General features: G+C 34.1%; 1 protein-coding gene and 1 long non-coding RNA gene across 12 annotated transcripts in view; one reads left to right on the forward strand and one right to left on the reverse strand.

Annotated features, from left to right (window-relative positions):
* CACNA2D1 (calcium voltage-gated channel auxiliary subunit alpha2delta 1) overlaps positions 1-27,039 on the forward strand; it is a 426,371-nt gene that overhangs the window by 180,300 nt on the left and 219,032 nt on the right. The window lies entirely within an intron of this gene.
* On the reverse strand, positions 7,342-26,222 carry LOC116665011. Its single transcript, XR_004321590.1, has 3 exons — positions 26,072-26,222; positions 17,790-17,795; positions 7,342-7,351 (listed from the first exon to the last, which is right to left on the reverse strand). It is a non-coding gene; the product is annotated as an uncharacterized LOC116665011 (long non-coding RNA).

Raw genomic sequence — 27,039 nt, forward strand, 5'->3', positions numbered from 1 at the left:
AACACATGCCCTACCATTAAGCTATGCTTACCCACCCTGGTTTTGGAGTTTTTAATGTTTAAACCTCCAATACATTCAAAGTAAGAAAACTTCCTTTAGAACAAGCTGAATAGTAATTTAGCATTTTAAGATGAAACAGTGGAAGCAAAATACAAAACAACAACAGAAAACTAAGAACAATAAAAAATCCTGAAAAAACTTTTAATGGGATATTTATTTGTTAAATAAACAATCATTATAATCGTTTAGTACCCAGTCTGTGGCAGGTACTGTATTAGAAACTTGAGATTAAAAAAATGAATAAGATATGATACCTGCCTTCAAGAGCCTAGCCTGTCTAATAAATGATAATAGCCCATATTAAAGGAGGAGATAAAATGTTCTGTTAGAAAGTAGGAAGCAGTAAGCAGGTATGTTTCTTGAGGATGGCAAGGAAGTCTTCAGAGTGGAGAAAGTATTTGTGATCCTTCATCTCTTTTGTTACTACTGGACACAACTGAAAAGTTCACTTGATTCATGGAATAAAAATCTTCGTTCTTCAGTATAGAAAACCGTGTAACTGCAGTCACAGGAATGAGTGTAACATATCTGTAGTCTTGAATAGTTTTCTCTGGTCACCTGAATCTCAACTGACCATGAAAGATTAGCTTCTGGTCATTATTCTCTTAGAGGTTCCTTCTAAGAAGTTCCTCATTCGTGGCTGAGGATCACAATCCAAAACCTCAGACGTATAGTAACAACCTGCCTTGGTCCTTCCATTTTCTGTTGCTTTCAGTTTGAACTGCATCTTTGGGTTGCTGCTTTCCGTTCTGGGACCAGCAATCCCATCTCCTTCCCCTCCTTTATTAATTTTGCTCATTTTATAATAATATTCTATTACCAGCACCTAAAGAAATGGATCCTGGTTTTGATGAGGGGCTCTTCATTTACTAGTAAAAACCTTTGGTGTTATAGACAGAGTAAAAGGAACCTCATTTTTAGTTTTATTATAGCTGGCAGGCCTTTCTTTCATTATCCAAAACTGCTCAGCTTTTTAGACTACAGGAGTTTTTCTTTGTATCGAAATCATGGTGTTAACTTTAAAGGCACCGTTACAGAGAATAGCCTGTAACTTATCTGGAGGCCATGTTGATGTGCTATCAGCATTGGTAGTAACCTAATACTTGTTTTTTTTTTAAACACTGAGGTGATTTAACAACAGTTAGTTGCTTCACCCTGAGGCTGGAAATCCAAGGCCATGTCATAGCTCTGGGAGGAATCTTGAGAATTTGTTGTAGAAAAACTGTTAGGAATGAGTCTTACTGTGTAATATGCAAACCTGAAGTATGATATTTATTGGATCTGTGTATAATGCAGAAGTGTTTTAGGGGTTATCTGTATTAAAACCCTCAAAAATCAGTGGTTCTCAGAGTGTGGTCTCAGGTCATCTGGGAGTCTCCAGAGCCCTTTGAGAGGGTCTGGAAGTTATGAATTAGGCATGGATCAAAAATACACTCCATGTGCAAAACATACCAATAATAGGTTTTAATGTAACAGGAAAGGGAATGTTCATTGATGGGGTTTCAGATTTTATATTGCACTAACCTTTAAGAAACTGTAAGAAACTTCTCCTTGTTGAGTTGTAGTGTAGTATCACAAAGGGTTATCCACAATTACCTATAAAGGGCACTAAAGTATTCCTTTGTTTTCAAACTGCGTATCTTTGCCACTCTTCTCATTTTTAAAAAATAATCTAGTTATTTTTCATTAAAATATATCATTTAATAATGTAATAGGAGGGTTATTATTTTTAGGAAAATAATCAATAGATAATAATTTTAAAATTCTGAGTTTAAGTGCTCATACAGCAAATATTAACAGATACAGCCCAGATACACAAAACCTTTTTGGCGCCCTCAGTGATTTTTAAGAGTGTAAATACATCATGAGACTGATTCTTTGTTGTGACTTCCACCTTCCAGACTTTAAGTATCTGTTATTTAAGCCACCCAGTCCATGGTAATTTGTTATAGAGGCACAAACTGAAATGCTTATAGAAGCCTTTTATTCATTACTGTGACTTCTGCTGTTCTCAAAAGCCCTGCTTACTGTTTTTAAAGAAGAAACCAATTGACAAACCTAAAATAACCTTTGTATCATGAAAAGGGGAAATTATCATTTCATAAAGATTCTACATATGAAAATCCATTGGCAACATTGTAGTTTTTTCTACGTCTACAGTATTTTGCATGGACCTTCTACTCTTTGGTGGGTACCTTGTATATTGATATTTTAATGATGTCATCAGAATAAGGTAAAATTAAATCATAAAGCATAGATGAGAAATTAGTTGGGTATTTTTTAGAACTAAAATGTAGTTGGAATTTTAGGATCAAGTTTGTAGTTTTTATTTAAGCATGACTGGAGTTAAAGTTACTTTGTCAACTTTTCTAACAGTTTTCTTGTTTGTAAAAATTTACAGTGGGAAAACTATAAAAGTAGATCTTTTTATTCAAAGAAAATAACTTTCCTTTGAAAATATTCCCAAAATATTAAAACATGTCAACTAGACTATTGACTGTAATTTTCTGTTTAAAAATAAATACAACTGATAGTCGTTTTATAATTGTTAGATATTTAAAGTCACATAGTAACAGCAAAAATAATGCATAGCTCAAAGCTTATAAGTTTCTTGTACCTCTGGAAACATAAAACTATACAAATGGAAAAAACCATACCTTCACTTAAATGACACAAAAATTGAAAAAATAATTACATATAAAATCAATTAGGTTGTTTTCCAAGTTTTAAAAAAGCTATAAAATAATTTTTATGAAATATGCACTATTAAAATGATTCTCAATAATAAAACTGTCAAGTTCTTACTAAATCACAAGTATTTCACCTACAGTATTTTTATCCGTATTACTATAAATGGTATATGTCATTCTCTCATAAGACGTTATCAGTCTCGAATCCTTTATATTTTTTATATAAATATTGAGTAGGTAAATAATTCACACAATTATAAGTTCTATAGGTTATACCATTGTCATTTTACAAATGAGTAAATTTTTAAAATATCTTTTTGATGAACATTTACAATTTACCATTAATTGTAGCACCAATGAAGGGAAAAGCTGTCCTGCAGTGGAGGACCCATAAAGACCATCTAGGCAAAACTTGGCTTCCCTGGCTACATGCTCACCACTGTAGGCCAATTTCTTACTCTGATGATTTAGAAATGTTAAAAAAAAAAAAAAAAGGCAATTCAAAACATGTAACTGTTAAAAATTTTAATTGGCTCATGGCATACATAAACCACTTAGACTGCTTAAGATTTCTTGAGAGAAATACATCACATTCTAACAAAAGGCAGTATACATAGGAAATTGAGGTGCACGTGTGTTGATATAAAGAAAATGATACTTTCATCAATATCAGAAGTTGGACGACTCTTCTTTGGTCTTTCCTTTCCTGATGGTTAATAAATTTGTAACTAGAAAAGTCTACAAATGTATGATGTAAAAAATTCCAACACTCCTGGTTTATTGTAGGGAGTCATTTCATTACTTTTAACAGGAAATACTGTCAAGTAGAAAACAATTTGGAATAAAGCCTCGCAGATGACTTTGCTGTTCGCAGGCTTAATAATTCTAGGTCTAGAGGAAAATTTTGTCTATTTTAGGATGAATATTTATTAGTTGTCTGAACTTCAAAAGTCAGTGAGCTTCCTTAAACATCAGTTTTCTTATATCTCAAATGGGGAAAAAATAGTACTGATCTGAAAGGGTTTATCTGAGAATTAAATAATCTGATCTTGGTGAAGCTCTGGCATAATATCTCCCACATTAAAAAAAAAATCTTAATGCATGCTATCTATATTGGTGTTGATGACATCAATAATGATGAAGAAAGAACTGGAAATTTCTTCAGAATGAAAGATGAGTGATATTTTTGCCCCTGAAACTATTCTGCATTTTAATAACCTTACATTTATTTTTGCGTTTATTTGAAATTAATGAGATGAACATATGATTGTTATCGTAATGAAAATATTACTTAGTGTATGTGAAACTTCACCGTGACTGATGGAAGATCTTGCTTATGGCAATGATGTAATAGCTGCCGTGAAAACTATTGCAATTCTATTTATACCTGAAAAGAAATTTCCTGTCTCTGTTTAATATTTTAAAGTAAATTTTTAGTTGACTTTGGAAATGTATCTGATTTATTTGAACCTGGCTATGAAATCGTTTTATATCAAAGATATACTCCTTTTCCTGATATTAAAACAAAAGAAAACAAAAAGCCCAAAAAGCCAGGATGTGACAGACAGCAGTGTAACATGAAATACAAACCTTGATTTCTATGTGTTCTGATTAGCTTTTTATTTTAGATCTTACAGTTTCAGGATACTGTCACCTTCTGTGTGTGACTTGCAATTAATTCAAAGTATATTGTTTAAAGAGTTCAGGCAAAAAGGCCATTGAGAGGAGCAAATTAACACACAAAATCACTCACAAGCTAGGCCAATCAGACAGGCGGTAGGAATGAGATACTGAGCTTCTGTTCTCAATGGAGATGGTGAAGGGCATTATGGAGAGACAGGAAACTGTGCTTCATAAAGCAGGTGACCATGAGATATTTCTCACTGGTTTGGCATAAAAAAGATACCATAGAATGTCATTTAAAATGTCTCCAACATCATCTTTGTAGAAAATACAATAGTTGGTGTATCCCCTGGGTTTATTTTTCTTCCTTCCTCCCTCCTCCCTTTTTTCTTTCCTGTCTTTTTGTCTTTCTTTTTAAAGTATTCTAGCCATCAGACTTCTAATGATATTCATTTAGGTTTATAGCCAATTTGAAGATTGAGACGTTTTAAGTTTATAGCTACTTTTTGTTGTTGTTGTTCATCAGATAAGTATTTCCTAGTTTTTTACTTGGCCTATTTATAGAAGTTTCTTTGATATTTGGGACATCATTTCCTTTTGTTCTTTTCTTTTGGATTCATTGTGCTCTAGTTACATGAATTTGCTAGAAATCTGGTCTTTGGGTAACTGAAATACTTGATAGACTAAAACCATTCTTAGGAGAAAACCATCTTATTATGGTGATGTTTAGGTTCCAGAATACTTCATAGAAGGAAGAATAAATCAGCAGTTTGATTTTTTGAAGTGGAAAGTTGAGAATATTTACAGTGCAATGTCTCATGAATATGTAGCGAACTAAATTGATTTTGATAAACTCCTTCATATTCTACGGTTACTACTCTGTCTAGAAAAATTGGCTTTGTGTGGTGAGAAATTTAAATAGTCTAAGTAATATTTGGAAACAAAAAGAGGTGTCAATGTTAGGAGAGTGGAAGGGCAAAAGAGAAACTATCCATTTCTTTTAAAATATTCTAGAACAAATTCAATACAGCAGTGCTTTGTAAGGACATGCCTGTGATCAAGACAAGAAAACAGGTTGCTGATCTCTGCTCTGGCGGGCTCTCAGTTCTGGTTTCCTTTTAACCTTTCTTTTGGATCATCCCAGGCTCGGGAACATGTCCTCAAATTTGTCCTAGACTGTTTGTAAAAAGTTGTTTCAGCTACAGCATTTATTTGAAGTTCTTTTAAAAGTGTTCTTGCCTGTTTTCAAGTGGCCATGTGTGGTGTGATTAAGAGTATGTGAAGTACATGTAAGTCTGTAGGATAAGGAGGTCTCATTTGAAGGTCACAGTGTAGTACCTCTTAATGTTGAGGACAGTACATACGAAAGAATGAAGAGCCATAGTTTCATAATTAGATGGCCAAGGAATCTGTGGTAAAGTGAAAAAGTAATAAGCTGAAAAAGAATCTCAGTTTGATGCCAAATGGTTTTTGACTAGTTAATTTTAATCAAAGACACAATCAAGATGTGTTTTTTAATGTTTGATTAAATTAGGTTATATGACATGTTTATTTTACACAGAATTTTTCATAACTTTTCAGAATAAATCTGATTGTAAGAAATGGATGCAGAAATTTTAGTAAGACTAATCAGGAAAACATTATTTTTAGGCGAAGCAAAGTTTGAATGTTAGGGCTTTAAGAAAATGATTTATGTCAATCTCTGTCAGTAAAGAACTCACGGTGAAGAAAAAAATATAATGTGATTAAAAGATTATGGCATTGGATTTTAAAGGAATATTAATCAGTTATAATTATTTTAAATGCTTCATATATCAGAACATACTAAATAAATGAAAAGGTTTAACAGGAGAAATTTTTCAAATAGTTATAAAAGAGATCACACATGAATTACATTAGACCTTATTTATTATATAATGTTGTTTATTGCAAAATCATTCTGAGGAACTAGTATTTCTTTTCATGGAATGTGAATTAGAAGTGTTGAGGCTCAGATTCTTGATGTATTTGTAGCAAAATTACAAGATCTCCTGCATGCTGCTATGGTTCTAATATATGTCTTACTGCTTTTTATTAAGGTTTATTTTAAATTAATTGTTCATTGGGATGTTGACTTAAAGTGATATTTCTTTCTGATGTTTCCCAAAAGGAAGAGAATGTTGATAAGGAGAAAAAACAGTCTTGAAGTAGCTCGAATGACTGGAGGTAGAAAAATAATCTCCAGCCATCCCAACTGACCAAATTTGTCTGCTTTCCATAATGGGAGGTTCAGAGGCTTATTTTCCTCACTTTTAATTCTTTCTAGAGGTTGGTTCCTTTTGTATAGAAAACTGAAGAGAAAGTGACTCAGACTGCAATTTTTTTTTAAACAGAAATATCAAGGAAGGTTAGTTGTACTGATGTTTAGCTTTGTCTGTTAAAGACAGAAGTTCAGCCAAAAAGTCCCAAGAACAAGGCTCTGACTGGAACGACACTAGGGAGTTTCATTCCTACTTTATAATTCGTAACTTTATGCACTAATGTGGGTATATGTAGGCAGAGAGTCTCCTAAATTGCTTTGCACATCTCTTTAAAAGGATTGAAATTTATCTGTTTGAAATAAATTGGTAAATATCTAAAGTTTAGGTAACAACAGTCATTGTCTTAACATAATACTCTTTGCACCAACAAAACTTCCCAGTTCCACCAAGTATCACCTTTTCCTCAATCTGTACATAAATATTTACACAAGTGGTTGTCACTCAACTTCTTTGAAAATCGACAACAGCAATCATTCAGTACTCTCCATTACTGTAAAATATTGTCTCTTTTTGTGTCTGAGACTGATTATGATGCACATCTTCACTGTTACTGGCCTGGATTTTAGGAGTTTTAGAAATACACCCTCAGTGCTTATGAGTTTCCATCATTCCTTTGATTTGACTGTGTAATTACTTGCCTCCACGCCACTGACTGTGTTACAGAGAAGCTTACCGACTCTTTGAGGATAAGAAATTCATTGGCTTGGTTGTATAATACTTCAGATGGTTGCCAATTCAATATCAGTTTATCACAAAAAATATGAAATCGTGTAAAACATAGCTCAGAGATCCCCAAGGAAAATTAAGTTCATAATGCTGAAATTATTTTTGGCATACCAAAGAATAATGAAGATTTATGATCAGATTTTTAATAGTAAGAATAATTGTAATAAAACTTGCTGACACTTATACATCATAATTTGGCGAACACTTTCATAAACAGACAAGGCCACATACACAAAGATACTGATATGCCAGTTTTCCTTCCAGAGTTTGGAAATAATTGTTTGTAAGAGGCATGTAACTGAGAAAGTGAATTCCATCCTACCCTGATTCTGAGGCTTTTCTTATCCAATATTTTGGTAATATAACTCTGTATTAATGGAGAAAAGGAAACCTGTGTGAAGCATTGTCATTACTTTGACTATATTTCGTTTCTTTAATTATAATTCTGTGAGAGGATAGGTATGCATTGTTTGACCACATGCCTCATGTGATGCTATTAACATTATTAGTACCTAATACCAGTGATCACATCTATTTATTCAGTGCTTAGTGTATGACAAACATTAAGTAATTTAACTCTCACAAGGCTGGGGATCACCATCGCTACTTCCATAATCGGATGGAAAAGCACACAGAATTTTTTTTTTAAAGTTAGAGGAGCCTTGAGGGTATCCATATGCTCAGGAGAAAAGGCCTGTAGCTAGGTAGACTGAGAAAATAGTCACAGGGAGGTTGCTGAGCACAGGGGAAGAGAGGTGAATCTTGAGAATTCTCCCTCCGATGTGGGAGAAGAGGAGAGGGTTGTAGCAAATGTTAATTTTGAAAGGCAAATGTTAGTGTGAATCTGGTTGACTATCATTAGTGTACTGTCCTTCGTTTTGGTAACTAGAACACAATATCATAGACTGGGTGGCTGATAAACAGCAGAAGTTTATTTTTCACAGTTCTGGAGGCTGGAAGTCTGAGGTCATGGTACCAGCTTTAGAGGGTTCTGGTGAGATCTGTCTTCTGGGTTGTCAAGTGCTGAGTACTTTTTTTTCCTCACGTGGTTAAAAATGAGAGAGAGAGCGAGAGCTCTCTAGGGTCCCTTTTTATAAGAGCAATAATGCCATTCCTAGGACTCCACCCTTAAGACCCAATAACCTCCCAAAGGCCCCACCTCCTAATACCTTATGTTGGAGGTTAGGATTTCAACATGAATTTTGGAGGGATGCGAACATGTCCCATAACATATACCAATTTGTGACGAGGTGTAGTTGCAGAAAAGATAGGACATTATACTCATCCAAGACAGAAATTTCAGGAAAGTTGGGACAGAAAGGCGAAAAGAAGTTCCATGTTGAACATCAGTTAAATAACTATTTGGTTTTCAAGTTAATAATTACATATAGAACACTTGTATGTGCCTAGCACTGTTGAAGGATTAGTCTCTGCTCTAAGAAGCTCCCAGTCCAAGGAGGAGACCAAGCCTACAGGCAAAGACATAATGCAAGGAAATAAGTGACTACTACTACAGTGGATGTTAGAGTCAACTAACGTGATCGATGATCAGAGTAATATCAAACAAATATTAACTTCACAGAGACTTTTTAAATCTAGGGTGCCATAGATTGAGAACACAGGATAATATTACATTTTTCAAAAATTTGCTAAGTATGACTCATCAGAATCAGCAATCCAGATTTTATAGATGTTAGCTTAACATGGGCAAAAATATCTCTCTCTAAGGCAATCAATATATGTGAAATACTTAAATAAGAATTAAAGCTTCAAACTGCTGCAAATTCAGCATAATTTTAAAGGGACCTGTTTTGAACCAATCTTAATAAACAAAACAATGAACTAATTAATACCTCTTCAATTCGTTTGTACAACAGATGCTTGTATAATGCATGCTGTTCGATAGACACGGTTCTTAGTAATCATTTTATTTACCTTTGCATCTGTAAAAAATTTGAATTTATTCCAACTTAATGATACTGATTTCAAAGAATTCTGGTACATTTCTTTATGGTTTGCAGCATTTATAAGTTCCAGGTCAACATGATGATTTAAGATTCACACTTACATTGAGGATGTTTTTAGATTGTGTTGTAAACGTTGGTCCAAAAGTACCAGAAATAGACCTTAATTTGTTAATTTTTAGAAACACAGAGGCAAAATTTATTTGGTTCACACAGTGTAGAAATGTGGCATGGACTATATAGGGAGCCATTTGGCAACAGTAAACCATTTCACAACCCCAATTATTTCAGAAATAATGCCTGTTTTTGTTTCTTTGACTGTAAGAAAAAATTAGAGATAGAACTTTGCTGGCGTATATACAGAATTGAGCTCATTAGCGTTGGAATATCTTTTTATAACTGTTGGGAACAAGAAAAGAAAAACCAATCTGTTTGTTCCCTATTTCATATTCATGAGGCCGCTTAGAGGCAGTTTGATTGACACCATTGGTATATGTTGTCGGCTTTCTTTAGATCAAGCTAGGAGCTTTGGTTCACCTATCACTCACTTCCACTTTGCAACCAAGGTCTATCGTGGCTCCCTAAATTGTGTTGTGATGAATTGGCCACTTGGGAATTTTTAGGACGTCTTAATCCCAGTCTGACAGAAATCCCTTCGATAAATAATCTTTCAACCCCTATGTCAAATGCAAGTGGATCAGTGGATGTAGATTCATGACAGCTTTCACAAATAAAAAGTGGTGACAGGGAACTTATGCTAGTGTACCGAGAATCTGTGAATGGTCTCTATTGCCCAGTTTAATTTTCCCCAGATATCTTTGGTTAAAATGTGTTCTGTGGGATTTTCTTTAAAGCTGTGTGTGTGTGGGGGGGGTGTCTGAATCTGCAGTTGCTTCATTGATTAAAAAATATGGGAAATTAAATTATAAAGAAAGTACTGGAAATTATTTTTGTGTACAAATTGGACTTTTCTTGGATAAATATAAGCTGATAAAATTGGATAATAATGAGTGGTGAAAATTCTGATTAAATGCTTGAAAATGATTTCAAAATTTCAAAATCATTTTCAATAGTATTTTTAAAATAACTCTTGAAACCAATTTGAGAGGAGGTATATAACTAATAGATTTCAAATCTGAGTGAATTGACCACTCATTTTAAGTGATTAGATTTTTTTGAAAAAATGTTTTTTACTAAAAAACAGGAGAGGTTACCTGTGGGTGTGTTAATGTGATTATAGTTTTGTATTTGAGCTATTTGTATATATCCCATGTGATACCAAAATAGCAAAAAAGTTAAGTTTGGTAGATTGAACAATAGCCTATAATATTTTAAATGTAAATTCCATTGCTTTGTGATAAATTATTAAGGATATCAAGTCACTAATACTAGAAAATTCAACCTATGTCACAGAAGCTAGGTAGTATGCTTCATATATATTATATATATACATATGGATAATGCATTTTATTTATTAAACATTTAAAAAGCAAGAAGCAATTTTACAGGACGAATCTGAAATTGAGTCAGTTTTTAGTAATTGCTTTGTCACACTTAGGCTGTGAATTCTGTCACTGTTTTATGGAAGCACCATTCTTTCTATAAAGTGACAGCCACCTTTTCTTGCCCTTAAGGTATGTGGCATGGGTTCCCAGCAAGTTAGAATGTGACATGTTGCTATTTGCCATTAAAAGTTAGACTGCTTTAGAAGCTTCTTATGAAGCCAAGGATTTTCTTCAGTAATGAAGGAAAAAGAGGATTTTGTACTTATATATACACTTGTTTTCCTCTCTGGTAATAAACCGTGTGTGTGTGTTTTTGTTTTGTTTTTTGTTTGTTTGTCTGTTTTTGGGGGGGGTGTCTATATTTGTAAAAATACTGGAGGAAACAAACACATGGACTGGAATAGTCTGTAATTTATCGAATCCAGAAAAGTAAGTTAAAATGGGCATGTTGTTGTTATTAGTTAAAAAAAGCTGGATTTTTCAGAACAAACCTCAAAGAGGTTATTAAATTCCTACTACGTACCAGCTTCTTTTCTTTTGCCAACAGAGCTACAAGCAGGTAACTGGAGACTAATTAAGGCTGTAACACGAGGTCAGGGGTAGAATTGCTTCTGGCTTGGATAACTAAAAAATAAATCAGAGCCTTCAAATTAGTACAGTTGCATTCCAATTAGGCAGTAATACCAGTAATACATGCTTTCTTTTTTCTTCAAATCTTTCTTAATTAACCATGATAAGTACAGCATAGGATAATTGTTCAGTGAAACCAAATGTTGTAATTTTGGGTGACACTGACGTTATGCAGAGCTTTTTCATTGTCACTGTCTCATTTGGTCCATACAATGATTTGTGTGAGACTTGACAGCAACTCTGATTAAACCCACATCACAGAAGAATAAACTGAGGCACAGAGAGAGCGATCATTTGCCAAAGATCACTGAGAGGCTAAGATCCGGTTTACTGAATTCTGTCTGCTCCGTTTTGAGCCCTTAGATCGTAATCAATCAGGGACTGATATAATACCCCTCTCGTTATTACCCTCTCCCTTCCAACCAAGAGAGATTTTGAAATTGTGTGAGGGTGTTCTGGTTGTCATAGTAACAGTGGCTGGCGTTTAATGAGCGTGGCCAAGGATAGTTCCACACAACCAGGACTTTTACTACGTAAAAATCCTTTAATGCCTCTGCTGAGAAACATTTACAGTCACCAGACATTCCAGGAAAGGAGGTTCTTATAATTTTATATGTATGTTTAAATTCCACTCAGTGCATCTACTTGTTTTCATTTGTTTTATAAATAAGTCTCACATCATGTGGTTAAAATGTTATTCTGTAAACAGTACTATACATAGAACTAGTGAAATAATAAACTGTTTCGGTTTGTTATTCCTCATTCCTGTTTCAGCTGTCAGCTACAACACCTATGCATAAAGACATATCTACATCTTTCTGTATGTTTTCACAGACTCTATTTACCTGTTATTCTTCCAAGTTAGTAATATTACTATTAGAACAATAATTTTTACCCTCCTTTGAATGTGGTAACCTGCAATTACGCTGTATGATTAAATGCACTGGTTAGCTCCTACTGTTGAGAGACAGAGAAACGTACTAAGCCTCAGGCTTTCCCTGAAGAAACAGGAAAAATTGTTCTTTTTGCAATTAAATTTGCACCTTTTTTTGCATATATTTTATCTTTGATTTCAAGGGTGCTAATTATTTTATTCCCAAAATATCTGATTTGGTTTATGGTTGTTAATAGTGGTAGTATTGTTACCATTTCACAAATTAGGAAATAAAATATACAGGGCTGTTACTTGTTAAGAGTTATTGAAATTAAGTAAAATCAGTGTTTAATTTTATGGTTATTATAGACTGATCTCTTCTCCCTTACTCATTCAAAGAAATGTAATAAGAAAATTGGTAAATTTTTGACACTGTTTTGCTATGTAATAGCATAGTTTTTGAGTAATATATATAATGTATTCATCTGACTATGATAAAAAGGTGTATAGCTTATGTGGAGTTAACTGACTCATATTGAGCTTGTAAATATGCTTTTGGAAACAGTAGATTGGGATTTAGTTAATAAATTGCAAAAAAAACGCATAAAATTGACATTCATGTCATATTTCACTGAATACATATATAAGGTCAGAATTGATAGAAGTATCATATATCTCAGAAACAAATTGGCTTTTAGACATTAACGGGAAACTTCCATTTTGAAGCACATTCTGAGCACTTACATTTTTCTTTAATTTTTAATTAGCTGAGTTCTTTAGTAAAGTTTTAAAACTCTACATCAAAATGGTACATTATATGGGTTGAATTTGTATTTGTGTAGATCTGTTTTCAAAAGTCTTATTTTGAGGGAAATTATTATTTCAAATGGTATGTAATATAAAAATGATTATGACTGTTTACATTCTTCTAGTGTTATAGAATATTTGGGTTGTAATTGTTTCTGACAGAAACTTTAGTTGGCATTTCTTAAAAAGAATACATACATATATATATATATGTAGAGAGAGAGAAAGAGAATTTATATATATAAATATAATATATATGTATAAGTATATATAGATGGCTTTATTTCCTTATTTTATCTCTGTCCTCTTCCAAGTGGAAAGATGCAGCCATGCTATCCTAATTATTATTGCAGTTGTACGTAGAGAACAAACTGCCCAGAAATTAGTGTTAGAAATTTATATGTAAGAGCAAAATAAAAAAAGTTATAGGGTACCATGGTTCAAATTCAAAACCATGCAAATATTGCATAAGTCATGTTCTTTATCAGGAAGAAGGTAGAAATGAGTTTAAACTCAGCTGTTGTGTTTATTCTTTTTCAAGATAGAAACATCCTTTTTTAATATAAAAAAAGCTTACTATTATAAGGAAAATAAAATGATATGGAAGATTTTAGAATAAAAAGCAAAAGATCTAAATATTTTAACACCCTAAGGTATATCCTAGATAATACTAGGATTCATGAATATATGAATATTTTATAAATATTTATATCAATATTTTGTATTTATGTATTTGGTAGATATAAATATTTACACCTTTCTTGTCACTAACCATTGTAAAATATACATTCCATTGGATTTTTTTTTCCATTTATATTTTTATTGAAGTATAGTCAGTTTACAATGTTCTGTCAGTTTCTGGTGTATGGCACAATGCTTCATTCATATAGGAACATACTTACTCGTTTTCATATTTCTCTTTCATTATAAGTTACTACAAGATACTGAATATAGTTCCCTGTGCTATACAGTATTAACTTGTTGTTTATCTATTTTATATATAGTAGTTAGTAAGTGCAAATCTCGAACTCCCAACTTATCCCTTCCCACGCCCTTCCTCCTCAGTAACCACAGGTTTGTTTTTCTGTGTCTGCGAGTCTGTTTTTGTTTTGTAAATAAGTTCGTTTGTCTTTGTTTTTTTTTTTTTTTTTTTTTTTTTGATTTCACATATAAGTGATATCATATTGGTATTTTTCTTTCTCTTTCTGGTTTACTTCACTTAGAATGACATTCTCTGGGTCCATCCATGTGGCGGCAAATGACATTATTTTATTCTTTTTTATGGCTGAATGGTATTCCATTGTGTAAATATACCACAACTTCTTTATCTCGTTTCGATTTATAAGAAAGTAGCGTTAAATAGAAATTAATAATTTCTGTACCATCTTCTGCTGCATTGTCTTTGTAATAGGTATGCACAGGTATGTGTGTATGCACACATGTATATGCACATAGATGTCTATGTGCATGTCTGCACACATGTATGTTTTAGGTATTTTCCCCTATTTAAGAATAATTATACTCAGTTTGTCTTTGACCCCAGGTAGATATCATTCTGATTTCTGCCCTGTTTTGCTCATTCTTGTGTTGCATGACCTGAAATGCAGTATACATTCTTTTTGTGTCTGTGTACCTTCATAGAGTATAACGCTGTATAAGATTCATTTATGTGTTAGTTTGTGTGGTAGTCATTTCTTACCAGTATACCACAGTTTAATCTATTGATCTACAGTTATGTTGTTTCTGATTTTTTTTCTTGCCATTACGAATAGAACTGTAGTGCAACTTTTTCTGTGTTTATAAATATGTTTATGTGTTTTTATTTTGTGGGTGTGTTGAGGAGAGTTATATGTTTAGGAGTGGAATTGCTGGATCATAGGATAAGAATATGTGAAACTTCGTAAGAAATTGCCAAGGAGGAAAACTCAGAATTCAGGTTTTTCCTGACTGAAAAAAATGTTAATCAGTTCTAATATCTCTCTCATGATGTAACTAGGGTGAAAGATGAAGTGTTCAGAAGTAATTAGAATTTTTGTCTTGTATAAAACCTTCTCACAAAGTTAGCATAGTTTATTATTGAATAAAAGTTTTGGGGGTGAATTATTTTCAAGCATTTTTACATGTTCCAGAGCCCACAGACTCATAGTGTTTTATGATAAAACAAATTACATTAGTAGTTAACATTAGTTATCATAACATAACCTAATAAGACATCTTGTTTTCATTAATTTTTCTAAAATTTTTGTTTCGTGCTCTTGCTGTGAACCTTTATAACACTGTATATCAAGGCTATACTCAGAGACAAAACACACGTGATAATATTTATTCAGTTCATTCATATAAATAATTAATAAGTAAATACAGATCTGGGAAAGCAGAATAGATCAGTGCAAATAAGAAAAATATGTAAAAACCTTACTCTTTGAACAAGTTGATATCAAGGGACACAGAATGTTTGGGAGGGAAGATGTCTGCATATTGGCTTTTCTGTTAAGACAGAGGCAAGGGAAATCCAAACCCTTCATTGTAAACGTCAAGAAATGAGAAATGATCATCACCCCAGTTTGAAACTTCTCACAAACCCGAATTTTCATAATGGATTGGGTATATATATCTATTGGTAATTTGAACCTGCAAAAATTGTGACTCAGTTTTAAATAAAAGGTGAAAACTCCAACTTTCACCAGAGCAACATAGTATTGAAGGAGTAGAGTATTTGGGTTTTATTAGATTTCTTCTCCATAATCCATTTTCTTTCCTTGATGGCAATCCACAGGGCAAGGGTATATGCTGTTTACAAATGGTCAGTTTCAGCTATCTCTTTGATTGGTTTGAATATAGGAAGAAGGGACAAGCTTTTTTCCCCCCTTTTCCTCCCAAATGAGAAACCACCGCAGGCCCATTGTTAAGTGCTGGATAAACATGGATGCCTGGCTCCCATCCCCAGACATTGTGATTTAACTGCTCTGAGTGCAGCTATGGTATTAAGATATTTGGAAGCTCGTCAGCATTTCTAATATGCAACAACATTTGGGAAGCAGCATCTTAGAGCCTTGTAGCTCCACAGAGCTCCATGCACCTGTTTTGCAGGTAGGACTACTGAGGCCCGGAGAAGGGGAAGGACTTGCCTCGGTTCACACTGAGCGTTTGTAGCTGAGCCAGGATTGGCTAGAGTATTCTCGCATCCCACTGACATATGCCTCTTGTCCTGCTACTTTTCTATGTAATTAACCTCTCTGTGCCTTGGTTTCCTCATTGTAAAATGGGGGACTTCATGGTATCTACTGGTAAGGTGCTTGTGCTAATCAAGTAAGATTATGCCTGGAAAGTGCTGATTAGCGCAGTCGTCAGTTTGCCCAAATGTTACCCATTTGTTGTTGTTGCTATTTTGTGCTAGGGGTATAGAAATGAATGGGGTGCCCAGAGGACAATGAGCTCATTGAGGACAGGAACCAGGATTCCTCTCTTTACACCTGGCCTTCAGTACAGACCGTGACATGAAATAAACGGTTTTCATTGTGGAAAAAATGTGATAGATATCCTTTCCCTTTAATATATATTATGTATGTGATACATCATATATATATGTATGTGTATGTATATATAGAGAGAGAATTTTAAAAGCTATCACTGACATTAGGGTGACAAGGCCAAGTTAGAATCCCATGGTGGCAGATTAGATAGATGATTGTTAAAGGTATCAGAAGGATAAAAGATGTAGCTTAATTTTTTTCTTGGAGATCTTATGTTCATGCAAATATGTTAAAGGTAATTGTGGTTGAATGTTTAATTCTTCTGAAAAGTGCCTTCTTACTTGTTTGTGTCATGTCTGTGCATAAAACAGCAGAATTTGTGAAGAATGACCAGGTTTAACAAAGCCTTTAGGTTTCTTAAGTGCTTGTAACATATCACGGTGCATTAAAAGTAATTTTTACCCCACAGTAAAAGGACTGCTTGTAGTTCACTGTTCTGCCTCATATATTAGAAAATTATATTCCTGGATGTTCTCATGTTTGCAGTAGAATGCCTTACATTTATATTGTGGTTTATGATTTACAGAGTTGTAACACATACGTGATTTAAAATATTTCTAATATTCTTGAATAGTTAAATTCAGTTAGTTTTAAAAATGTATTCTGAAGCACCCAAACATCAGCTGTGTTATTCAAAGGACTATCAATAGGGTGAAATGAAAAATATCCTATTTCTATTCACCTCATAAATTACCCTTAAGTTTTAGATTTTTTTTTCTTTGAACAATACCCATTACTGTATCCTGCCACTGTAAAAACGTTCTAAATAATCTTTAACAAAAATTTATCTGCATATAATTTTTAATCTCTAATGAAGTAATCTATTTTCTTTTTTGTGTTATAATAATCAAGTCATTTATGTGATAGTTAAATTCTTAAACTAGCCGTAATTTTTCATTGACTAGTTTTGTTCAGTAGTTTGATTTTTTCAATTCATTAAAACAAAGATCTTTTCTAAAAAAAAAAAAAAAGGTTAAGGTTTATACAATCTATTTATTTATCCCTGGATAATGCCGTCACTCAATTCTCCCCAAGAAAGCATTATTTCACACCTGTACTACTTTTCTCTCACTGTACTGGACCCTCGTTCTTTGAAAGCAGCTGACCTCTGTTCATTCAGAAATAAAATATAGGGTATCGGGTGGAAGTGTCCTCAGTTTCTTTGCCCAACCTATTCTCATCTGTCTCCGTCTTCATCCATCTTCTTTATTTCTGACTCGGAAATGGGACTCTACTTTGCTCAAGTCTTAACATTCTTCTCTCCTTATTTGGATGTCTTTCCCCATGTTTAAGACTTTGCTCCCTTCCCCCAACTATTCCAGTTTTCTCTTGTTCTTTCTTTAAAGCAAACATATATTTAGAAACAGACCAACTCATGAACCATAAAAAACAAACCAAAAAACCCAGTAACAGCAGTATCTCTTAGGCCCCATTCATCGCAACTCTACCTCCTTACTATTGAATCTTTTCCACATCACCAGTGCTAATGCCCCTGGTTTAATCTGGGATCCCATCATGTTCTTCCTATTATACTAGTGAACTAAGTTTGCAACAGAAATCCCTACCTCAGGTATGTCTGTCCTGTCTATGTTTCCAATCATCTGTCATAGAATTCTTTAGTGGCATTGCCATTATGATAAATTCTAATCCTTATAGCATATTAAGCTGGTTGTTAACATGAGACTGTTCCTGTCTGGAAATTTTGGCTAAGCCTCAAAGCTAAGGATTATGAGTGCCAAATATCCCTATTCTAAAGAGAGTTATTAGACCATGAATGCAGGATTTGAAAAAAAGTGGTTCTAAAATCTAGTTCTAGCTTTAGCTAAGCTCCTACCTTGAGTTAGGTAGTAAGAATTGATGAGTATGCTTGGTGGGAGTCAAGATGTCTGGCTTCAGTTACCAGAATCTCCATTGGGATAGAGAGGCTCGCAGGCTGGTTGGGGAAGTAATCCCCATTCCTATGTGACCACAGTGAGAGTTCTCCAGTGAGGGAATTTCTGTAGAACTACTAAGGTTTCCTGGGAAACAGATTTAGCACTGAAGAATTCCTTCAAACCCACCCACAGCAAATTATAACTCTCTGCAGCCAAGGGAGACCCTTTCTGCCATCATTTCTTGTTCCTCCCCTGAGCCAGCTATTAAGGGTTACAGCAAGTGTGGGAGGGTAGTCACAGAGCCTGGTATATAAGTAGTACCTATTATTCTGTAAGATTTCCCAGCCTGAATCAGGACAGCAGGGTATAGTGTTCAATCTGGCAGAGATTTTATTAGACCAGAGGTGGTTTGGGTTTTTGTTTTGTTTTCAAGATCTGAAATTATGGTATCTGGAGGGAATAACATTCTGGTTGAGGGAAAGGAGATTTGACATTGCAAGGGAGAAAGGCAGTTACTTGCACTGTAGTGTTCTACAGACCTTTAAAAAAAAATCCAATTCTGATAGCAGGCAAAAATCTTTAAGTATCTGTTCCCTATTTATTTAGCCTTGTCTTTCACCACCAACCCTCCGATCTCAAACTGTGTGCCTTTTGAGAACACAGTGAACACTTTTCATCATCTTTCTTACTTGATTAACTCCTATTTGATCTGAAGACACAGTTCAGGAATCACCTTCTGAGTAGGCCTTCCCCTGATGTCACAGCCACCCCATTTTATATTACATGTTCCCTTTTATGTTTTTATGACACTACTCTCTTACATCCAATCACTCATCAACCTGAAAGTGGTCTTGTCTCTCTCCTGTGTAATTCTTCAGTGCAGGGACTCTTACTTCTGCATCCTTGGCACTAATTGCAGTGTCTTTTCTTTTTGTAAATGGAAATTGTTAATGGCATTTTTGAATTAAGATACAGTGTAAATCCAAAAAAATACATTAAGTATTGTTCACTAATCGAAAATTTTTTGAATTGCAGGAAAAAAACATTTCCTGTAAAAGATTTGAGAGTAAAATTCAAAATGTTACCTTCATGTGACTACGTGGAAGTCCTTGCAGGCATGTGCTCCCCTCCTCCCTCCATTCTCTCTCACATTCTCCTTGTGCTGTGCAGATGTGAAAATACAAGCCTGCTCACCCTCTGTCTGTGAAGGATTTTCACAGTCTCTTTTCTCATTACAGAATACACTCAAGTGTTCTCTCTAATTATAGGTTGTTCAGTCCTTTCTCACAGTTAATAGTATTCTCTTTATCCTCTTTCTCTGCCCTGATCTGACCTTTGTCAAACATTGTTATTGATGCCCTTCCCCCAAGTCTGATCTGGACATGTTTATAGAATTACTTTTCATTAACATATACTGTAATCTACAGCAAATAAAAATATCATGTGGTTTTGTCTGCCCTCTCTTCTCATTAAGATTTCTAATGTTTCTGCTTTGACTTTAGCTTACTAGCTATAATTCACTAAAAAAAAAAAAAGATTTAAGAAGAAAATGGGTGTGAGGTCCACCATGTGAATATCTCAACTCTTGTGTGATATTTCCATATGCATACACATCCGTGCGTACAAATCATTAAGGAAAGAAAGTGTCCGCGTTTTGCTGTTTCGGCATAGCCAGTAGGGACATATTTTCCTAACCCTGTATGAACTGGAGGAAGTGAGTTTACTTGTTATTTGTTATTTTGGCAGAAAGTGTGATTAAGTTTGTCATCTTGAAGGGCAAAGTTGAGGAAATCACATGAGCTCCTGTGCTGTCTCGTGATGACCAGAACCACTTCAGGGAGACTACTCCAGCTGGAGGTTGCTTATGGTAACTGAGACCCAGGTCCTCCGAGCAGCTTGTGGGAGAACACTGTAGACTCTGCTGGTGACTGGTACCCACTTGTAGGGAGACACAGTAGACTTTTAGCAGCTGCTTTGAAATCCTACTCTACGAAGGTGGGTTGGTTTTAGAAATTAAATCGACACAGGCACAACATTGTAAAATGATTATAAATCAATAAAAAAAAGAATATTAAAAAAAATCGACACAAAATTTCTTGTTTAAGGGGACTTGCCAACAGAACAACAATGTAGTCTTATAATTTTGATACCAAAATTGTTATAGTGAGAGTCCAGTCCACTCTGAAAGCACTTAGTTATACAGATTTGACTTTTTCAAAAAATTCATAAAATGAGGCTGATAAAACATACATAATGAACAAAAAGAGTACTTTGAAAACAATTATATATGTATACATTCTTGGATTTCATTTAGGAACACCAAATGAATTTTCAGCTTATAAAGCAGCTAATCAAAGATAAAGTTAAACAGATCAAGGATCCTATCTAGCTAGCATGCCAAATACATTTGTTTTTACTAACACATACTCTTCAACTGTTGAATTGTGGATGGAGTTGAGGAGAGGATAAAAACTCAAGCATTCTACAAGGTTTCCAAAACATTGCCAAAATGATTTAGAAAGCACTAGCTATGAAATTCAGTGCATTAACTTTTAAAATACTCATTTCATTTCAATGTTGTATGCATTTCCATAGATTATGGCATGGCCATGTATAATACGTGTTTTGCATAGATTCACTGTTTCAGTGTACTATAGAAATCAGACTTCATTTGTCTATGCTCAGTCTTTTTAGGCTTAAAAATACCCCCACAAACCCACACATCTCAAAAAACTTGGCAAACTACCATGAAAGCAATTATTGTTAATTCCAAAAACTGCTAAATTATCCCAGATATTTGTCAGTTTGCCCGGGTCTATTTTGGACACACATGGTAGAAGAGATTAATTTTCTATTGTCATATGGCCGTTAGTCATTGAAAAAAGTCGATAATGTGTAAATGTGTATTGTTTGAAGTTACTTCAGAGGAATTTCCAGCTGGGTCTACCATTAATAGTATTCAAACATGTCTCTCACCTGTTTGTCCTTGTTTAATATTTTGGATTGTAAGGGGTTAGAGCCCAGGTAAAAAGCAGTTCTCTATTCAAATCTAACTACAAAGCTTCAGGATAGATCTTTGTATACCCTTTGAGATTAGCACATCACTCACCAATACAGTTTGGCAGAAAAAGCATCAGACAAAAGGGATTAGGAATTAGAACTGGTGGTTATAGTTCCAGTTTAACTGATGATTCAGAGATGACCTTGCTAAAATAAGTTTTTGTATCAAGGAAATTATAACTAAAATATTAATCAACTAATATTTTTTATGTAGGTCAGGATTTTAGATACCATTGTAGAGGAGAACAGTACTTTCTGGAACCAATCTCAAAGATATAGAGACAGAATGTATGGTGTGTGTTTGTGTGTGTAAGTGTGTGCAGTATTTAATTTAGACGTTGCAATAAATTTTAAAAAAGGGAATGGTTGCTCACATTCTTGGTATTTGAAAATCAATGTAGAAAATACAGAGACAAATGGAGAGTATCGAATAGAAGACACAGGAAAATCTACCAGGCAGTTGGCCTCTGCCACAGGGAGATGTTCCATAATGATACGGCCATTATTTCAGCTCAGGACCTGTACAGTTTGGAACCAACTCTAAAGCATGTTGGACACTTACTTTCTATTTTCTTTACTGGTTCTGTTGATCCTTGTACCGAACAAATGGATAATTCTCAAAGATGGACTCTAACTCTCCTTGCCATTCTCTTTATGTTTTCTTTCTATGATCACAATTTACATTTTCACATACGAGTATCAAGTCAATATTTCTGTGTTTTTAAGCTCTAGTGCCCCACCCCAAAACACCGAAGTCTCTGCCTAGACTCCACATACACCTCAAAATCTCAAACTGAATGGTTACTGTTGCCCTCAAAAGCCCTTCCTCAAGATTTTGTGTATTTAAAAATAACAAGGCCATTTTTGTGTTCCACTTCTGCCTCCACTGTTGTGGTCTTTTTCTTACATTCCTTGTTGGAAGCTCAACACATTTTCTTGAGTTTCCAAAGCGATGATGTATGTCATAATGAAGATTTCTGGGGGAAGGTCAGAATAGGGGTTTCATTCTCTGCCACAAAAGTAACCCTGAATTGAAAATTAAGCTTCCCAATTATTTATGAATGTTTTGACTATCTAAAAATGAGGAATTGTCCTTTGTTTCTCATTCCATTTATTTTATTTATACGTACCACCTGGAAGTGTCTTCTTGCCTTCCTCAGACCCTCCAGAATTGGCTCAAAATTATTACTTCACTTTACCTTATGCAGAGTAATTCTATCTTTCTTTACTTGATTCCCAAACTTGTATATATAAATCCAGCTAGAAGCACAGAAGAACCAAATGGACTTCTATTTCATAGGATTTAGTCTGCTTAGGAAGAATTCATGATTTGTAGAAGTAAGTTTCTGTAGTACCAGCTTGCATTACTATTCCTGCTTTTTCCTCTGCAGTTCCTATATTCCACTCAGATTCAGAAGTTCACATCAACTCTTTGTCAGTGTCTCTTTTCTGTGACAGACACAGCACCCATTGTTACAGATTCATTTTTTTCTCCACTGTTAGAGATTCATTTCAGTTGCTATCAAATAATTTGCATATGTATTTCCTGTTTTAATTATACTAGGTGATCTTGGGCCTGTTCTGGAAAGGGTTTCTGCACCTTGAATACAGTGATAATAATACCTGTTGACAAGGTTTTTGTAAAATTACCTAGTACAGTGCTGGTGCTTAGCACTAAGTAATTAAATGTCATGTTCCCCTTCTTTCTTGTTTGGAGTTCCATTGTTTATTAAGTGACTTTAGGATACTCCATTAGTCATCCTAATTAAAAAGTTTCTTTTTCCTTTTCTGTTTCTGTATATTAAATTATAAAATTCTTGAGGTCAAGAACTGTATGTTGGTGCTTAAAGGTATGTACATATATCTCAGCAAAATGGAGAGGGACAGAGAAGATTCAAACACTTTTTTACATGCGTGAAATATGACTTTAAGAAGTTCCTTGTAGTAAGTGGTGAGGTTTTTTGGAATGTGGGACTTCAACTCTCATTAAGTAGTGATAATCTTTCTTTGAGTTTCTAAGATGAATGTGAGCTCTAATTAAGAGGAAAATATATCTGACTAAGCCTATTTATTGCAGTCCTGTTCTTTTGAAATATATCCATTAATACCATGATTCAGTTTTTTTCCATTTACTTTTCTTTGTTCCTGTCTTCTGATTTACTGGTTTTAAATGCCCATTTATGTTTGAAGATTATCACACACACATGCACACGTATACACATACCCATGCGCATGTGTATGCCCTCTTAACAGGAGAAGAAGGAAATTAGTTGAGTTTATTCATGCTTTATTTGATTTTTTTTTTAAACTTTTTCTTTGATTTTAAAAAATACGGAATACTTCTAAAGTCAAAAGTTTCCTGGCTGGGAGGTGGACATGAGTGGAAAGAAAAACCAAAGGTTTTGCACAGGATAATATTCAAAGCACCTTGCTTATGTTCCTTGAGTTTGAAGGTGGTGATTAGGTTTTCAGATTTGGAGAAGTGTGAGACAACCTAATTAAACACCTTTTTTTTTTTCTGAAAAGCAGCTCAGTAAATCCAGATTGCTTTGGGAAGCTCTCAAAGCTTTTATCAGAAAGCTAATATTGCAAAAATCTTTTAAACTAATAGCTTTTGAAAAATTATTTCCCAGACTGGAAATAAATTATAAAGATACTGAAATAGATAGGTTTGCTAGAATCCTTACATTGAATAGATGGCAAATATATCCTACGAAGTATAAAATATACAGTAAATAAATATGTAAGTACATATTTTCTAGTTGAAGCAAATTAATTTAATGACATTTTGACCCTTTAGTTCTTAGATTTTCTCTTTATAAATCCTTAGTAAATATTTGTACATTAAGGGAATCATACGGAAATCAGGATGAAAAAAAGAAAAGGAAATCTTTGTAGATAAAAGATATATTCGAATTATACATAAAACCTTCATCTTCTTTATGAGCATACTATTTATTATTGCCCTGATTAACTGTATACTTATTAAATGTGAATTGTTTACCTATAAATGTGAAAGAACCGATTTTGTGATTTTGTGATACCATTCACTAGCACACCTTCCTTTTTAACAAGAATACTTTGAGATGGCAATTACTGACTTTTCAGTGCCCAAACAGGTCCTTTATTGAATCTGTTTTGTCATCCTTTTGTGAGAGGGATGGGCACAATGACCTCAAAAACCCCTTTCAATCTTTAATAGCATAGGCTTTTATGACTTGATTTTTTTTTTCATAATGCCAAGAGGAAATGGTGATGGCTTTAAGGATATTGGAGGATTCCTTTATTCAATTGAAAATAGTCCAAAGCACTATCAGAGAATATTTAATAAGATGTTATTACAGTTTGAAGAGAGCATGAGATTGCAGTTAGGTAATTATGAGTAAGGGTAGTATAAACAAATCCACACGCTATTGGGTTGATTAAATTTATCTTTCTGGGAATTGAATATATGGTGGTCTTTTATGTTACAAATGAGATTGGAGGAAATTAATGAAGCTGAATCCTCATTAGGTGGCCATGCTTTTCTGCTTCTTTGATTGATAGCAAAGGATTTCTGTTGTCTTTTAGTAATTAATCTCCTTTGTGCCATAGAACAAATTTTTTTTTATTTAAAACAATTCGAAGAGAATACAATTATGGATATGTAGCGGTTGAACACTGGCTCACGTTCAGGATGAAGAAAAACTAATTGATAAACTGAATTTTCCGTGCATAGAACAAGAGCTGTACAATCTTGCTGTGGAGATAATTATTTCTGTGGTTATGAATAACAATATCCTTTTGGCTTCTGAGTTTGTTACCGTCAGTTATAAAATTTTGTTTCTCTGATCCTTAAAAATCACTTGATGAAGAGTCAAAAAATGGCAGTTTCTCCTGATTGGACACTACACTGTTTGCTTGCAAATTCTATAACAGAATTTTTTTTTTCAGAACAAGGCAGGATTAGCTAATAATTGTGAACAAATTCATTTTCAGTTGCTTATTTTTGAAATATATTTGTAATAAAGTGTGTGGCTCCCATCATTCCATTTATTTAATGTAAACTTTTAATTCATTCATGATTTTAGAAAAATAGTTTAAAATCTTTGTAAAGCAAAATCACGTCTAACCCATTAAGTAGCTGTAATGCAGCTACTGCTTTCTTTGTTTTACTTGAAGTACAGTCATTTCCATTATGTCAGTATCTGTTGTACAGCACAGTGTCCCAATCATGCATATGCATAATGTATTCGTTTTCATATTCTTTTTCATTAAAGGTTATTACATTCTTTTCATTTATGTATTTTCGGCAGCTAGCTCAGTACCAACTCCATGCATGAAATGTTTCCTGTGTGAATTCTTCTCCCTCCTGTGTCCTTTTTGTAAAACCCGAGTTCTGCACTCCTTAATTTCTCTTCCAGATTGACTGCTCTGAACCTTTACCCAGACATGACACAATCAGGTGGCACCTCAATCCTTTTGTCCTACTTTGCTTTTAAAACCCTTATGAAATTTCCCATTTTCTGGTATCTTGTTTGCCTCACATCTAAAAACAATATAGTAAATGAATTCACAATAATTCCATGTTAGGAAAACTTACGGTGACTATCCCCTGGGGATATTGCAGTCTAAGAGCACTTTTAGAAGAGGTAGTACACGTTTAGGCCAAATGAGTAAATCTCGGATGGAGAAACTTTGGAGCGTTATTGCCCAAGCAGGGAAAAATTAAGGACACGTGCAGCCTGCTACGTCTTTCTGGAGTCCCAGTCGTAAGTCTGTATTACTCTGCTTTACCCGTTAAATAATCCCATGAATACTCTGCTTATGGATTAAATAAGACTAGAACAGTCTCGTAGTGTTAAAACTGGTGGATTCTTAAAAAGCCTAATTTCCTTTACTCATTATTTAAAAGGTAGACATTGTACCAAGTTCTTACAGTGATGCTTTTCAGCAACATATTGCCATATTTTCTTAGACACATTCATGCTATATCAAATCATTTGACATTCAACAAACCAAACAATTAAAATACGCCTTACATATGACTGCTGTATTATTTTGTTTTCATTCTGTCACCTCCTGGTACCATTTTCTCCCTGTCTTCTAGGTTCCTGTTTGGCTTCCGACTTCTTACATTTAATTGAAACTAATATTTTCTTAGTATACTTTGGTCTGTTCTATATTTCTTTCTCTTAGTGATCTTTCTCCAGGTAGATTGATGTACTATGATCTGAGCATGAAATTTAGCCCTTAGGTATCACAGCATTCTGCATAGCTTCTAAAATCAAGTTCTACAGATAGAAAGTCTTGGATCACAAGTGCACATTGGTTGATCCAGTTAATTAAATCACTTAAATTCGTTGATGGCAATCAGCAGTTTCCTCAGAAGTCTTGACTATGTCTGTCTTTTT

Source organism: Camelus ferus, chromosome 7, assembly GCF_009834535.1.
Source record: "Camelus ferus isolate YT-003-E chromosome 7, BCGSAC_Cfer_1.0, whole genome shotgun sequence".
Taxonomy (NCBI): domain Eukaryota; kingdom Metazoa; phylum Chordata; class Mammalia; order Artiodactyla; family Camelidae; genus Camelus; species Camelus ferus.